Here is a 14,694-nt window from a genome sequence, read left to right as displayed (position 1 = left end):
CAACTCTGGAGGAGCCAGGCGGGCGCATCGAATGCGTTCCTTTTTTTTTTTTTTTTTTCTTTTTTTCTTCCCCCCTCCCTCTCTCTGCTTTATTCTGAGTTTTGCCAAGCGCCCTCCCGTAGGCGGTTAACGAGGAAAAGTGAGCAAGCTGGGGGGGAAGGCCAGAGCGCGGCTGGGGGCGATGGAGGCCATAGAGCGCTCGCGGGCAGCGGCGTCCGTCGTCCCGGGCTCCGGGTGCGGCGCTCCGGCCAGGGCGGGGTATCGGAACAAACCAGGGCGGCGGCGGCCGTGGCCGTGAAATGCACACCAGGCGGAGCCCGCCGCCCAGGCCCCGCCTCCTCGGGGGTCGCGGCCCGCGCGCCTCCCGCCCGGGCTCGGGCGGCTGCAGAGACAAACAGCGACACAAAAGCGGGTCCGCTCCCGGCGTGGCGCGGTCCCAGCCCGGACACCCCCCCCCCCCCCCCAGGGAGGGTTAAAGCAGTCCCTCCGCCGATGCCGGGGAATGTGGCCGTCCGGAGGTCCCGGCGCCAGGACCGGGAAAAACCCCCATCCCACTGTCTGGAGGTGCGAGGCCAGGGAGACTGAATGCAGAGGAGGCAACAACAAAGGATCTGGCTGCAGGCGCCGGAAAAAAAAAAAAAAAAAAAAATTTATGCGAGGGCCCAGGAAATGGCAACGCCGCATCTCAAGTCAACCTTCCTGAAATCCAATAGGTAACAAAGCCCAAGCCCAGCGCTTCGGAGATGAGAACAAACACAAGGATTGTATTTTTAACACTCTTAAGTGTGTAAGGGCGATTGTATCTCTGTATCCTCCTGATACTCGACTTTCCCTTAATTAAAGGAAAAAGCACCATTTCTGCCAGCAAGGTTCCTGCCCAAACACTGTCACCCTTAGTGACGACTAACACTTTTCCAACTAACTTGTTTCATTAATTGAGTTACACATTCAGGGCATGCCTCTCACATTTTCTACTTCTTTTTAAAATAGCAGCTCCCCTAGGAGGCTGCAGCTGAAATGGCCCGACCCTCTAATCCCTGCTTCATTCATACCTGACAACTTTGCTTCCCTTGGAAAAGAAAACTTGGCTTCAGGAGTCTGCCCTGGTCTATTACTCCACCCTCGGCTGTCTCTTATCTTCCTTGAAAAGGAGGAAAGTGATAACCGCTTGAGTTTTTCCCTAAAAAACAAAATCTGCCAGCCATCATTGGATTAGACTCGAATAGGAGATTTACTACAAGAGCAAAGCCACTTACCTTCAGCGGGTGGGCAGATTCTGGCTCTGGGCTCAGCATCCGTGGGCAGGGTGGTGTATGGAAATGACACACAGCAGTTTTGGAGGCTTGATAAGTAAGACACAGGGGCTTTTCCTCTTTTGCCTCTTCCGTGGGTCATTTTTCGGATTTCTCCCCTCTGGCCCAGAAAGCTATATAACAAGTTCTTGCTTTTTTTCTCCCCAGTGCACCTCTCCTTAAAGCTCCAGTAATGTTGCTCCTTGACTATTCATCTACCAGAACTCTGCTCCTTCTTCAATGTGTTACACTCCTCTATGAGCTGATGATGATAGCCTCAGAGCGAAGTAGCAAAAGATAAGGAGCCAGGTATTCCTCGTTGGGGCTCAGTAGGAGGTAAGACACAACCAGAACACTTCTTGCTTGGAAGCTTCTTGTCCTTTTCAAGTTCTGTAGAACCTCCTGTGTGGTCGTTGCTTCTGTAAGAAAACTAGGAGCATTGAGAGTTGAAATAAGGCCGGGAGCATTTATGAATGGATTCTTCCCTAGTATTAGCAATACCCTACAGATTACCAGGAAGAAATACTGCTCTCAGAGTGAAAGTTCTTCATGCCCAGAATGGATTCTGGCACTTGATAAAAACCAGTGTCAGAAGTGAACAACTAGGGGCACCTGGGTGGCTCAGTTGTTAAGTGTCTGCCTTCGGCTCAGGTCATGATCCCGGGGTCCTGGGATCGAGCCCTACATCAGGCTCCCTGCTCCGTGGGAAGCCTGCTTCTCCCTCTCCCACTCCTCCTGCTTGTGTTCCCTCTCTCGCTGTGTCTCTCTCTGTCAAATAAATAAATCTTAAAAAAAAATTTAGAAAAAAAAAGTGAACAACTAATCTTAATGTCTGCATTTCGAGCAAGAGACAAAGAGGGCATACAAGCCAAAATGTTTCCTCTTAAAAAGCTTTCCCTCACACCCCATCCAATGACTTCCACATATCCTTTGTGAGAACTGGGTCATATCTCCACCCCTAGCTTCAAGGAAGGCTGGGAAGGTGATCATTTCACTCTGGAAACATCGCCAGGCTGAATAGTCAAGGACTTGTTAATAAAGAAGAAACAGATACTGGGTAGGAAACTGGTAGCTTCTGCTATCCCTCGGGTAAATCCATTCAACTTTCTGAGTTTCGGTTTTCTCTTCTGTAAAATGACTGGTTTTGAACTAACTCGTCTCTAACCCCTCCTGCTCTTAATGCTAAGATCTCTGATCTAAGGCTCCCTTTGCCATCTGGTAGCACCAGCAGTTGCTATTATAAAAGGTCTGTCCACCTGATCACTTGCTACTAGGAGATACTTCAGGGAACATATCCCTCTCGGTTGCCCAGATTCCTACCCAAGACCAGGACAGGGGTGGGGGCAAGGATCTTAGAATCACCTGCTGCAGTGGCAGGAGTGGACTCGCCCCTGAGAATTCAGAAGTTACAACCTCAGCTGGGTCCTGGCATTTACTCAGATGCCTGGTGGCATTTACCACTCTCGATTGTTGTCTGCGTGTGAGGCACTGTGGAGCGTTAAAGACCTTTCACAGTTGCCAGGCATACAAAATGAGGACCACACTGAAATTGCCCCTGAAATTCTACGCGTGGACTTCAAAGACACAGGGACAGACAGCCCACCGACCCAAGCTGATTTATCATTTACTTTCTCAGAACAAATGAAGATTAATATCATACACCCTGATATCAATTAAGCTTCTTTCCCCAAAGGAACTAAAATTAAGAAAAAGGTTAACTCACAGTTCTCAAATATAATGAAACTCACAGGACAGATGCTGCTTCACAGGGAAATTCCCTACCTGAGAGAAAGATATTTGGGGCGCCTGGGTGGCTCAGTCGTTAAGCGTCTGCCTTTGGCTCAGGTCATGATCTCAGCGTCCTGGGATCGAGCCCCACATTGGACTCCCTGCTCAGCGGGAAGCCTGCTTCTCCCTCTCCCTCTGCCTGCCGCTTCCCCTGCTTGTGCTCTCTCTCTCTCTCTCAATTGAATAAATAAAATCTTTTAAAAAAAAAAAGTTTTTATTTATTTCAGTAATTGCTACACCCCGCGTGGGGCTCGAACCCACAACACTGAGATCAAGAGTTGCACGTTCTTCGAACTGAGCTAGCTAGGTGCCCCAATAAACCCTCATATTTACTTCGAAGGTTTTTATTTCAAAAGTGCAAGCATAAAATCTGGCTTTCAGACATGAATGCATCCTAGCACCTGTACCCAGAAAGGTCATTTTAAAAACCCAGTTCTTTTTTTCTTTTTAAATAGCTTTGTTGAGGTATGATTTGCATTCCATAAAATGCACCAATTGTAAGTGGAAAGTTTAGGGTTTTTTTAATTAAATTATGGAGTTGTGCAATCATCTCATAATCCAGTTTTTTTAAAGATTTATTTATTTATTTATTTGACAGAGAGAGCAAGCGTGCATGCACAAGCAGGGGGAGTGGCAGAGGGAGAGGGAAAAGCAGGCTCCCCGCAGAGCAGGGAGCCCAACGCTGGGCTTGATCCCAGGGTCCCGGGATCATGACCTGAGTGGAAGGTAGACGCTTAACTGACTGAGCCACCCAGGTATCCAATCCAGTTTTACACCATTGGAATATCTCTCCATTTATTGAGATTGTTTTTAACTTCTCTTAGCTATGCTCTATAGTTTTTGGTGTTGGATATATTGCACTCCTTTTGCTACAAGTATTGCTGAATATTTTGTTATTGTGAATGAAACTGATTTCTTAATTTCATTTTTGAGCTGTTCATTGCTTGCATATAGAAATACAACTAATAATTGCATAATTAATTTGTATCTTGCGATGTTATAAAACTCATTTATTAATTCCTGTATGTTTTGTTTGTAGATTCCTTATCATATTATCTGTAATTAAACAAGTTTTACTATTCCCTTTCCAGATTTATAAAATAAATCTTTATTTTTCTTGCCTTATTACTTTGGTTAGCACCTTCAGTACAATATCAAATAAACACGACAACAGTGGATATCCTTGCCTTATTCCCAATCATATGAGAGAAGTTTTCAGTCTTTAACCATTAAGTATTGATTTAGCTATATTCCATAAATTTTGATGTATTGTTTTTGTTGTCATTCAGTAAGAAATATGTTTTTAGTTTAAATTTTGTTAGTTAGCATATAGTGCAATATTGGTTTCTGAAGTAGAATTCAGTGATTCATCACTTACATACAACAAATACCCAATGCTCATCACAACAAGTGCCCTCTTTAATACCCATCCCCCATCCAGCCCATTTGCCACCCACTACCCTCCATTGACCCTGTTTGTTCTCTGTCATTAAGAGTCACTTATGGCTTATTTCCCTCTCTCCTTTTTTTCTTTTGCCCTTTAGAAATGTTTTCTAAATTACCATTAGCATTTCTTCACAAGGGTTCATGGGTTATTTAGAAATATGTTGCTTAATTTCCAAATAATTCCAAATTTCTAAGTATTTAGTCTAAAGTATTTAGTATTAAGTCTAAAGCAAACAAAAATTTCTAAGTATTTTAGATTTCCCATATTTCTGTGTTGATTTCTAATCTAATTCTGTTTTGAAAAACCATGCCTTAAATGGTTTCAGTGTTTTTATTTTAAATATATTGAGGCTTTTTTTGTAGTCTAACATGGGAGTTAGCACATTTTTTCTTAATGGGTGAGATATCAATTAAACATTTTACACTTGCAGCCATATGGTCTTTTTGACTACTTACCACTGCAGTTACAGGATGCAAGCTACCATCAACAATAAGTAAACAAGTGGATAAGGTCACGTTCCAACAAACATTTATTTACAAAAACAAGCAGCTGAATAACCACATGAAAAGATGTTCAACATCATCAGTCAATGGAGAAATACAAATCAAAACTGCAATGGATTCCACTTCATATACCTATTAGGAGAACTGTAATTAAAACAAACAAAAATGGAAAATAAGTGCCAGTGATAATTTGGAGAAACTGGAACCCATGGCTAGTGGAAATGTGAAATGGTGGAACCATTGTGGGAAACAGTTTAGTGGTCCCTCCAAAAGCTAAACATTAAATTATCATATAACCCAGCAATCCCACTTCTAGGTGTATACCCCAAAGCACTGAAAACAGGGACTCAAACAGATACTTAAGAAACAAACAAACAAAAACAAAACCCAGATACTTATTCACAAATGTTCACTGCTGCATTTTTTTTACAATACTCAACAACCCAAGTGTTGATCATAGATGAATGATACACAATGTATATGTTTACATATATACCACACATATATACATATAATGGTATATACATATAATGGAATATTACTTGGCTATAAAGTGGAATGAACTTCTGATAAATGCTACAATATGGATGGACCTTGAAAACATTATGCCAAGTGAAATAAGCCAGACACAGAGGCACAAATATTGTATGATTTCACATATATGAGATATCTAGAATAGGCCAATTCATAGGGATACAAAGTTGATTAGAGGGGCTGGAAGGAATGGGGAATGAGGAATTACTCTTTAATGGGGACAGAGTTTATGTTGGCGATGATGAAAAAGTTTTGAGTGTGGTTAATGGTGATGGTTGCTCATTATCAATGTAATTGATGCCATTGAATTATACACTTAAAAACGGTTTTGAAAATTTAGGTGGCTGGCCCTTGGGCTGTAGCTCATTGACCCCCGCCTAGAAAATCATCTATTTGAGGTAATATTCCACATGTGCTTCCAAAGAACATGTGTTCTGCGGTTGGTAGAACGTTCCATGACTCAGTTAGGTAAAGTTGGTTTCTTCTCTCTTTGTTCTCCTGTTCCTCCTTTCCTGTCTTCTTTTGTGTGAAATACTTTTTAGTATACCTGTCCCATTCTTCTGTTGATTTTTAACATTTTTATTTCTTAATAGTTACTGTAGGAGTTTAATATAAATATTAACTGATCACAGGGCACCTGAGTGGCTCAGGTTAAGCATCTGACTCTAGGTTTCCGCTCCGGTCATGATCTCTGGGTCCTCGGATCGAGCCCCTTGTCGGGCTCCACACTCAGTGGGGAGTCTGCCTGGGATTCTCTCTCTCCCACTGCCCCTCCCCCCTCTCTTTTTCTTTCTCTATCAAATAAATAAATAAATATTTTTAAAAATATTAACTGATCACAATCTACACTAGGTTAATACTGACTTAAATTCTGGTGAAACAGAGCAACTTTATAATGCGGTTATAATCCTCCTCCCTTCATTATCTATTACATATCACATCTATATATGTTATAAACCCAACAGTACAGTGTTACAAGTATTGCTTTACACAATCTAACAAAAGACTGTGTGTTCTTTAAAGAAATTAAGAGAAGAGAAACAATTAATTTACTCACAAGTTTATAATTTCCAGTGCTTATCATTTCTTCTTATCTGTAAGCATTTCCTTTTACCCTGATGACTTCCTGTAGTGTACCTTGTAAGATAAGCTATTAGTCATGAACTCCTCTTCAATCTTTTAATTAAGCTGTAAATCCAAAACAATCACAATAAAAATCTTAAGAATTGTCCAGGAACTGGTCAAGTTAAAAGAAAAAATTTTTAAGTAGGCTCCACACCCAGCATGGAGCCCAACGAAGGGCCTGAACTCACAACCCTGAGATGTAGACCTGAGCTGAGACCAAGAGTCAGATGCTCAACTGACTGAGCCACCCAGGTGCCCCTGGTCAAGATAATTCTAAAGTCAATTCAAAGGAGAAATGCATAAGAATGCCCCCCCCCCAAATTTATAAAAGAACAATGCTCTATCAAAAATGAAGCCATAATAATTAAAATAACTGGTATAAGAATAGACAGAATAAAGACTCTATAGAGTCAGAAGACAGAATAAAAACTCTAGATTCAAAGCCCATGATTACATTTTACATGATTTATAATTATTTACTAAAAATAAAGGTGATATTTATTTTTTTTATTTTTTATTAAAAGTTTGCTTTATTTTTCTGTTGAATCAAGTATTAGCCCCCCGTTTAAAGTTTGATAATTTTATGCCTTCCAAACAGCACAGTTAATATCACCTTATCAATAGCCAAATAATAAATCAAATTAGTCCCAGTGGTTATATCCACATCTAGATTGTTCGGGTGGTCAGGAACTCGTTTGCTTTAGCTTTTAGTTCTTGGTTGTATCTCCAAATATGAAAGAGCTGAAAAGCTCCTGCTGCCCCCACAAAGAAATTAACAGCCAACAGACTCCAGTTTTTTGGGATAATTATAAGTGAGTATCTTGACCAAATAAACCCTGTGGCCATCAAAACAGCGGACTGAGCTGTGCTGAGCTTCTCTGCAGGTCTGGCCATGTCAGCTAATCCAGCACACACCAACCCCCATCTCATAATTGGAGCCCAGAAAAAAACTGTTTTGGGACCTGCCGGGTGGTTGTACGCCAGCCTCAATCTCTCCGGCAGCAGGAGCTCCCACTTTATCGAGGACCCGGTGGTAGGTGGCCTGAAGGCCCGGGCACCAGCAGTTGACATGTCTCTGGAGGAGTTGGTCGTGGGCGGTCGAGTGGGAGAGTGGCTGCGTGCTCCTCCCTGGATGACAACGAAGGGCACTCGTCACTTTCTCCTGTCACAGTGCCTCGCGTCCTCCTCTCCCCTAGGGTGCCCTTCCCGTGGATCAGGCTGCCCCCCTACCTAAAGGTGATATTTAGAATCAGCAGTAAAAGGAGAGGCAAATCAAATACTGATGAGAAAAGTCTGTACAACAAGATACAAAGATAAATCAGAGAGACTGGGAGAAAATATTTGTAATATATGTAATAGATAAAAGGATACATTTAAGAATATATAAATAATGGGGCACCTGAGTGGCTCAGTCAGTTAAGCGTCTGACTTCAGTCCAGGTCTGGATCTCAGGGTCCTGGGATTGAGCCCCCGCATCAGGCTCCTTGCTCGGCACTAAGTGGGCTCATCCCCCTGCCTCTTCCCCAGCCCGCGCACACTCTCTTTCTCTCCCTCTCTCTCAAATAAATAAAATCTTAAAAAAAAAAAAAAGGAATATATGAATAACCTCCTACACATCAATAAGAAAAAAACAAGTAGCCCAACAGAAAAATGGGTAAGGGATATGGACAAATTATTTGTAAATGAGGGAAAACAAATGACCAATAAACATGAAAAGATGCAGAACCACAAAAGTAATCAGGGAAACAGAAATTAAAACAATGAGACATCATCATGCATTCATTAGATTATCAGAAATTAAAAGAATTTGAAAATTTAAAATTTTCTAGAGTGTAAGGGAATATGTCCCTTTAAGAACTTCCAGTTTTGAGTACTGAAACAGCTACTTTGGAGAGCAACTTGGCAACAGTGATTACAATGTTAAGTGACCCAGCAATTTCACTTTTCAGTATCTATTCAGAGAAGCACCTTTCAAGGAGGCATGTATAAATATGTTCATTGTAACACTGTTTATAATGGTAAAGGACTGGAAGAAATTTAATTTTCACCATAAAGGAATGCTTGAATAATTTATGCTATATCCATACTCTTGTTTTTATATAGCATACAAATTATGTATATATATATACATGTATATATATATGATATATATATATTCCATTATATAAAATAATGGAAGCAGCCCAAATGTCCATCAATTGACAAATGGATAAAGATGTGGTAGAATCATTGCCATTTGCAAGGACATGGATGGAGCTAGACAGTATAATGCTAAGCAAATAAGTCAGTCAGAGAAATACAAATACCATATGATTTCACTCATATGTGGAATTTAAGAAACAAAAAAATGAACAAAGGGGGAAAAAGGAGAGAGAGAAAAGAGACAAACCAAGAAACAGACTCAACTATAGAGCACAAACTGATGGTTACCAGAGGAGAGGGGGTGGGAAATCGCTGAAGTAGGTGAAGGGGATTGAGGTGTGCACTTGTGATGAGCACCGGGGTGATGTATGGAAGTGTTGAATCACTATACTGTACACCTGAAATTAATATTACACTGTATGTTAACCAATTGGAATAAAAATAAAAACTTTAAAAAAATTAAAATAAAATTGTATAGGGGTGCCTGGGTAGCTCAGTCATTAAGCGTCTGCCTTCGGCTCAGGTCATGATCCCGGGGTCCTGGGATCGAGCCCCACATCGGACTCCCTGCTTGGTGGGGAGCCTGCTTCTCCCTCTCCCACTCCCCCTGCTTGTGTTCCTTCTCTCCCTGTGTCTCTCTCTGTCAAATAAATAGATAAAATCTTTAAAAAAATAAATAAAATTGTATATATAAATATAAATATGGTGTTTTATATACAAACATATAAACATATATAATACATATATATATATGGTGTTGAGAAAAAGAAGAAGGTAGAGAAAATATTTGGAGAAATAATGGCTAAAAACTTTTCAAAATGGATGGAAAATATTAATCTACACATTCAAGAACTCAATGACTCAAAAGAAAGATAAACCCATTCAAAGCCCTCTGTCCCTCCCACCCCAAATTCCTAGAAATAGGCTCTACCTTCCATCTTCTCTAAAATCTAAGACTGATGCCATTTGTACACTCTTGCTGGAACCTGATTATCTCAAGTACTCTCTGATTGATTTAAATACTGTCAGAAGGGGCGCCTGGGTGGCTCAGTTGGTTAAGCATCTGCCTTCAGCTCAGGTCATGATGCCAGGGTCCTGGGATTGAGTCCTGCATTGGGCTCCCTGCTCCGTGGGGAGTCTGCTTCTCCCTCTCCCACTCCCCCTGCTTGTGTTCCCTCTCTTGCTCTCTCTCTGTGTCAAATAAATAAATAAATAAATAAATAAATAAATATTGTCAGAAAACTAGGCATGCCTACCTAACATTTCTGTTTCTTTTAATAATATGCTTTTTTATTTAATCCCATAAAATGTTGACTATTAGGAAGAAAGGTAGTACCCTTTTCTTTTTAAGAATTTATTTATTTATTTACCTGAGAGAGACAGAGAGAGTAACAGCACAAGCGGGGAGGAGAGCTCCCTCTGACTGAGCAGGGAGCCCGATGCGGGGCTCGATCCCAGGACCCCGGGATCATGACCTGAGCCGAAGGCAGACGCTTACCAACTGAGCCACCCAGGGGCCCCAGACAGGTAGTACCTGGACCAAAGTTGTCTGTGATGGAGATATGTCACAATATGCCTTTCCTAGATGGCTTTCAGCACCAATCTGGGACAAATTCTTAGAATTTCTTCTTGGAATGAACCAGTTCGGTCAGCTACCAAATTTTTTTCTCCTCTATATCAGAATTGGATTTTTTTTTTAAATAAAGTGTTGATTACCTCAGCGGCATTAAGAACAGTATTCTTAGGGTGCCTGGCTGGCTTAGTCAGAGAAGCATCCGACTCTTGATTTTGGGGTTGTAAATTTGAGCCCCACAATATTATTTTTCAAGTAATCTACTTGAAAACAAAATCTAGAAAAATAAGATTTAAATTAATTTACATGAAAATAAAAATCTTGAGAGAGAGAATGAGAGAGAGAGAGAGCATGAGGGGGGGAGGGTCAGAGGGAGAAGCAGACTCCCCGCCGAGCAGGGAGCCCGATGCGGGACTTGATCCTGGGACTCCAGGATCATGACCCGAGCCGAAGGCAGTCGCTTAACCAACTGAGACACCCAGGTGCCCTGAAAATAAAAATCTAAAAAAAAAAAAAGAATAGAACTCTTTTCAAGTCTCTTTTCCCTGAGGTGAAAAGGACATTATATCTTCTAATATTTTCTTCTTTTCAGGAGTTTACCACACCTAATCTTTGGCCCAAAGCGTGGGGCAAATTGCTTTGGGATTGTCTGTTTAAGGACAAAGGATCAATCCTTGTCTTAGGGTTTCCCAAATGGCAAAGTTGGAACTGTGTGCCCATATCCTAAATCCATCCTCGATCTAAGATGGCAGTAAATGAGACTTTACCCAAGGGGAAGCCTAGAATGGCCCGCTCAGGCTATCCAGGGAGCCAGCAAACTCCCTACACCTGCTGTTGAGCACACAGCATCCATTGCCCGAATCCCGATAGACCAACAACATTCACTCCCTAACCATGACTGACCACCTACTGTGTGCCTTGCAGGGTTCTTGCAACGCGGACTCAGCAGTGAACACGATAAACAAGGTTCTTGATACCATCGTGTGTTTTGAAAGCTTCAATTTTGTATTAGGCGTTTGGATGCTGAGGTAATGTGATCTGGACAGGGAGGGCAGAACCTTTTTTTCCTTCAGGGTACACTGTGAAATGATACACCATTTCTTTCCTAGGAAATGAGATATGTGAAGAGATCGTTGGTTTGTTTGTCATGAGATACGGCAGAACTCTAATGGATAACCAGTCTTCTCTTAACCAAGGTCCCGACCAGTAACCTGCTGGGGTTACTGCCACTGTCCGCATCGTGGCGTAATGCTTTGGGGGCAGGTGGCAGCTTCTGGAGGTCCAGGGAAGGTAAGGTTGAGAGAAAACCACCTCTGATCAATACAGCTGCAGCATCATCATAAATAATTTAAGCACATACTCCGTTTTTAGTTTCTTTGATCTGCTTCTCTCCTCTTGCAGTGTGACTGCCACAAAAGTTTACTCTTTCCAAGGCTGAAGAACCTTTCCTGGCACCTCAGTCATCTTCCTGGGGCAAAGGTCCACTTTGTAGCCAACCTTCAGCTTCATAACCCAGCATCGACGTTTTTGCCATCCTGAAGGATCTCAAGTGCATTGCTGCTTTGAGATGTCACAAGCCAGAGATGGTGCTGGTAATAAGCCAAATGGGGTGGCTCTAAGAGCCGTCTTGCTGTTGTTCCTTATTTGTTTTAGAAGGTGGTTTTGTTGGGGAAGGGAAGAAACAGGGAGGAAGGTGGAGGGACGATTTATAGGATCTCAGATTCTGATCTAGTATTGTTTTTGATGGCAGTGAATGAGGAGATGGGGTATGTTAAGAGGTATCAATTAGTCTAGGATTGGCTGCTAATTATCAAACAAGGAGTTGACTGGCTCCGGCAAAAACTGACAAAGTGTGTCTATTGTTCTATTTTGCCACCAAGGTATATATTAAAAATCTCCTTGCTGTGCTGGGGTTCCTCAACAAAGGGCACAGTTCGTACCTCCATTATTTTGAAATTAAGAATATTAACACCAAAAAAAAAAAAAAAAAGAATATTAACACCACTGATATAGGCTGATCTGTTGATTAAAGTATTTGCTAGGGCTCGAGCTTGCTGTTCTATTATAGGGGAGGGAAATATCTGGGAAGAAATTTGCAGAGGAGAAACAAATCCTGCTATAAAAATAACATTGACTTTGAGGAGCAGGAAGGACAACCTTTTGGCCAAGAGGTAGGCACATTTTTACCTGTCTCCAAACCACAAGCCAAGGCAAGGGGAGGAGCTATAGTATAGATTTAAAATAATATATCATCTTTTTCTGAATAAGATCAAGGGCACCACAGGGAAAGCATGTTGAGAAGTGTATTTATTAACTGCGTTTTTGTATCTGCCATACTGACTCTCTTTCAACAGAACATTCTCCTTCAGAGTCTCGCTATTCTAGCTGCCTCTCTTCTCATTGACTCTGCTTTACTTCACCTGCTTCTTATTTGGACCCATAATTGAAATGGAGGGTGCTGTGTCTTTTCTAATTTCAAGTGAATATGCTCTGTTCTAAGGCCTCAAACCACTTTTGGGGTGGCTTTCCCCAATGCCCACACATTTAGATAGGTCTCTAACTGGTGTACCAAAAAGCTCCTCGGTGCTCTGAGGCTCCTCCCACAGCCCACGGCGGGGGGGGGGGGGCGGGGGGCACTGCGCGCTGGCAAACAAAAGGGAACAATTCAATGGTTTGAATGGCTCGTCTGGTGTCAGGAGGTAATCAGAATTAGTAAGGAACCCAAGACAAACCACAACATCACAGCCACAGCCTGAGGCTCTGACTCTGAACTCATGTCTCTTAATTTACTGAGACATACACAGTTCTGAATTCTATCAGGGGAAACATTTTTATAACATTTTCCATCATAATGGAGTTTTCCACTCTGCTTTTCCTCCTAATACGTTTCTGGAACACAGGAGTAATATTTATAAATATTTCCTTAGAGAAGCAATACGGCTACATTAATATGAGAAGAATATTTTCTGCAAATATATCCATTGTAGAGTTACATCAGCTTGCTAGGGGAAAGCACTGTATTTCACAAAGGCATTTCACAACATGTCATTTACTCTTAAGAAGGAAAATCGTTAATATTTATCTTCCAGGATCCTTACATACAAAGAGTCCTAATATGTTTTGCTATGTGTAATGTGTACTTAGTTGAAATATTTGCACCTCATGATTCCAAAAAAGAGTTTTAAGTTTCTTTTTGCAATGTAGCAAGTTTGGTTTATCTGTATGAACAGGCATACTTTTAAAAAATTTAACCATAGAAGCTCTCATTGAGAAACAAACTTTATTTTTTCTAAAGATTTTTATTTATTTATTTGAGAGAGAGAGAGCAAGCATGAGCGGGGAAGCTATAGCGGCAGAAGGAGAAGCAGGATCCCCGCGGAGCAGGGAGCTCGATGTGGGGCTGCATCCCAGGATCCCGGGATCATGACCTGAGCCGAAGGCAGACGCTTAACCGACTGAGCCACCCAACTTTAAACCAGTTGTTACACATTAGTCCATTATTTTGTTAACGAGAGGAAAATGACTATCACAGATAAAGCATCCAACACCTACTAAGCCCACTACAAGTAATTATTCAAGGAACAAATGAATATATCTGCAACTGGAGAAACTGAGGTCAAATGAAAGGTTTGGACCATTACCAAGCATTGTATCTAACCCAATTATGGAATCCTCTCAACAGCTAATGCAAATATTCTTTTCCTTTCTTTCCTTAAAAGACAAATGAAAGCTTTGATATTGGACATTTACTCTTTGAAAGGGAAATCTGAGAGTGATGTCTTGAGGAAAATAAAAGCCGTCAGATTAAAATTTCAGAATAAAAAGGGGCGCCGGGGTGGCTCAGTCGGATGAGCAGCCAACTCTTGATTTCTGCTCAGGTCATGATCTCAGGGTCTAGAGATCAAGCCCAGGGTCTGGTCAGGCTCCACACTCATCAGGGAGTCTGCTCGAGATTCTCTCTCCCTCTCCCTCTGCCCATCCCCCGTTCTCTCTCTCAAATAAATAAATAAATAAATAAATCTTTAAAAAAATTTTTCAGAATAAAAATGCAGAAGGAAATTATTTCTTCGTAATACCACTTCTGTCTTGCTTTTAAGCTTAATTGTAAGAGCCTAACTAACATTTAAATACAATGAAATTACAAAGTCTCATTCAAGGGTAGGGAAAACTGGAAATCTTAGTAAAGTTCTAATTTTCCTTTTTTTCTATCGTAGCCACCACCTTTGTTTGATTTTCCAAGGGACTGCCACAAGTGGGAAATAAAAACAGTAATTCAGCCCTTTCTTCACC

At 41.4% G+C, this 14,694-nt stretch overlaps 1 long non-coding RNA gene and 1 pseudogene across 1 annotated transcript; one reads left to right on the top strand and one right to left on the bottom strand.

The window, feature by feature from the left end:
- Positions 1-1,376: 1,376 nt before the first annotated feature.
- On the top strand, positions 1,377-11,766 carry LOC116645188. Its single transcript, XR_004301919.1, has 3 exons — positions 1,377-1,628; positions 11,329-11,432; positions 11,514-11,766. It is a non-coding gene; the product is annotated as an uncharacterized LOC116645188 (long non-coding RNA).
- LOC116645186 lies at positions 7,256-7,958 on the bottom strand (annotated as a pseudogene).
- Positions 11,767-14,694: the final 2,928 nt, after the last annotated feature.

Source organism: Phoca vitulina, unplaced genomic scaffold, assembly GCF_004348235.1.
Source record: "Phoca vitulina isolate PV1807 unplaced genomic scaffold, GSC_HSeal_1.0 scaffold32, whole genome shotgun sequence".
Classification (NCBI taxonomy): Eukaryota; Metazoa; Chordata; class Mammalia; order Carnivora; family Phocidae; genus Phoca; species Phoca vitulina.
This window is presented reverse-complemented; position numbering and strand designations above follow the sequence as displayed.